This window comes from Cydia fagiglandana, chromosome 16 (assembly GCF_963556715.1).
Source record: "Cydia fagiglandana chromosome 16, ilCydFagi1.1, whole genome shotgun sequence".
Lineage (NCBI taxonomy): Eukaryota > Metazoa > Arthropoda > Insecta > Lepidoptera > Tortricidae > Cydia > Cydia fagiglandana.
In genome coordinates this window covers 13,292,139-13,294,850 of record NC_085947.1, presented here as the reverse complement: position 1 = coordinate 13,294,850, position 2,712 = coordinate 13,292,139, and positions in this window count along the sequence as shown.

Sequence of the window (2,712 nt, the reverse complement as noted above, 5' to 3'; positions counted from 1 at the left end):
GTAATTCACTACTTAATTATAATGGTATAATTATTGATTGGTATTGTTTTATTTATTTAGAAGCTATGCTCAATGAAACTGAAGTTTTTTGAAATCGGTTCGAAATATCCTACTACTATCATAATAATGGGTGAGTAGATCCTTGTGCAGGATAACAAGCAGAACAGCCTGTCAAATAACTTTGTCAGTAGAGAAAGACGCGAAATTCAAATTTTCTATGCTGCTATGGGTCATTAACCCTTTGTGTATATATTTTTATTTTATTTGCCGCTTTGTTTTACCGGCGGAAACTTAGAGGATATAACCAACGGAGACGCCATGTCTATAATTTTCAGTACAAAATAGTCTGCCGTTTTTTGCGGGGGAGGGGCACATCAAATGTATAGGTACATCATGTCAGATAAACGTCAGTCCATACATGTGGTTGACATGTAGTTGACCATTGGCCGCCTATTTTCGACAGTGGGGAACGCCTGTTAATGACCACTCCGTTGGGTTATATTCTCTAAGGGCGGAAATCAGAATCGCTGACGGAAATGGCTTGACAGACTAGAACTATCTATGGAGTTATCGTTCTTCTCCTAGTGAGTATTATATTCTTTGGTTTGGACTAGAATAAGATTGTGTATAATTGCACACAGCGCATGTTGAGGACTTCTACCAAAGAATATGCGCAGGTAAAGCCTAACAAGTTCCTTTTTAGCCCTCGCCACGTTGCGGATTTTCGATGGAACTAATTTATTTTAATGGCAATTATTTTGTTTGACATCCGACATTGAAAGTCATTGAATGTCACCGATGTAAACAAATCGAAAATGATTGTAAATATTTCAGGATAATAATAGATTTTGCAATCAAAATGCCCAAAATAATTCACACCGATGCTAAACAAATAATTTTAAATACATTAAAATACTTGCGACAGAAAAAGGATACGGGATTCAGTAGCATTCCATTAAACAATGTTGTGAAATTATTTGTTGACATGACGGGTACCAAAGAATTATATGACAAAGAACAACTCTCAATCTTCAAAAGTGTGACCAAAAATGAAATGCAAGTGTGTGCGTAAATTGTCTATGTGAGATCAAAAATAGTGATGTCATGTTACAACATATTACTAATCTGTCGATGTTTGATTGCTTTATCGACTACTTTTTCAAATGTGTTATTTTAAACATTAAAATTCTTCGACATTATGACGTATAAATAACAATTGCACTGCGTTTGCCATCAAAATCGTTACAGACTTATCTTAATGTAACTCTTACTGTGTTGCAAAGTGAAGTTATCATGACACGCTAAACATGAACACCTTCAAAAAGGTATAACAATCGTTATTATTTGAAGTCGGTTATAAAAACTAAAATCTTAATGATGTCTTGTGAAGAAATAATTACATAGCTATTAATATACCGACAAGTTATCGATACTGTCATATGAACATTTTGTCAAGCCCTAGCGTAAACGAACAGTTTATGTTTTTACACAAAATATCCTAAATTATTGACTAATATGATAAAATATTAGCACGGAACGGAAGAAAAACTTATAATAAACTGTATAAACCGGCTTCTTACACTTTTTACGCTGTTAATTTGACACAATATCGTTATGAAAATTTCGTTCGGAATATCATAAATCCTCTGAAATGAGTATTTGCTTGGATTATTTGGCCCTCTGACACTGCAATCCGGCACACTACAAGACACCATCTTCACTGAATTACTTTATTTAATACTTTTCGTCCTAATCCGTGTATATTTTTCAATTTGAAAATTACCGTGATACGCTCTTGGCCGTCCGCGGCCGTCGTCAAACTCAAAAGTGGTTACGTTTTCTCATTGGTAGTCTGACTCTTTCGCACTCATGGGATGTTCATATACGTGATGGCTTCCCTTTCGCACACTTCAGCTGTCTGTCAAGCGCAAGCGAATCCTAGGTCTATGACGGGTACTGATTTTCATAGTGAGTTTGTAATAAACTGGTTAGTTTTGTACTAAATATGAATATTAATTATTAAATTATTATTTTTCTCATTTAAGGCGTCTTTAGTGCTATAATCAAAAATATTTATTATAAGAATGAGCCATTACCACCACGAGTGACTGAATCTGGTAAATATATATACGGAGGTCGAATATTTAGAATCAAATTATGGCGGATAGGTAAATTATTCATACTTAATTATCAACTAAACATGCTCTTTCGATTGGGTTTCGATTGGGAAACATACTTCTACAACTCACATGTACATAATTGTATACCTCACTCGCTCTTGCACGATGCCAATACACACTGTCCCGACTATTCATGACGTACACGTATTGTTGCTATATGTAAGCTGTTTGTAGCGACATTATATCAGGGCTAAAAAAGAACTTGTCAGGCTATAATTCAAACCACACTATTATTTACACCGCTTTTTACCAACTCTACTTCTTATATTACGTATGTATGTTACATCCAACGTGTGCAATCGTTTTATTCTGTAATGTCGGCTACATACGTAACGATAAATCGTTGCGATAAAACTGTGCAGTCCGACTGTGCAGATAAATCGAACCGTGTGTATGACAAATCGTTACGATAATCGACAACGAATTTCGGTTTTTGCGGTAGCTGCTCTGTACACAAGTTTCTGAACGTATCACAAATGTCGATGACGTCAATGTCAAATCAGTCAGTTCGATTTCGATTAAGTTTAGATTA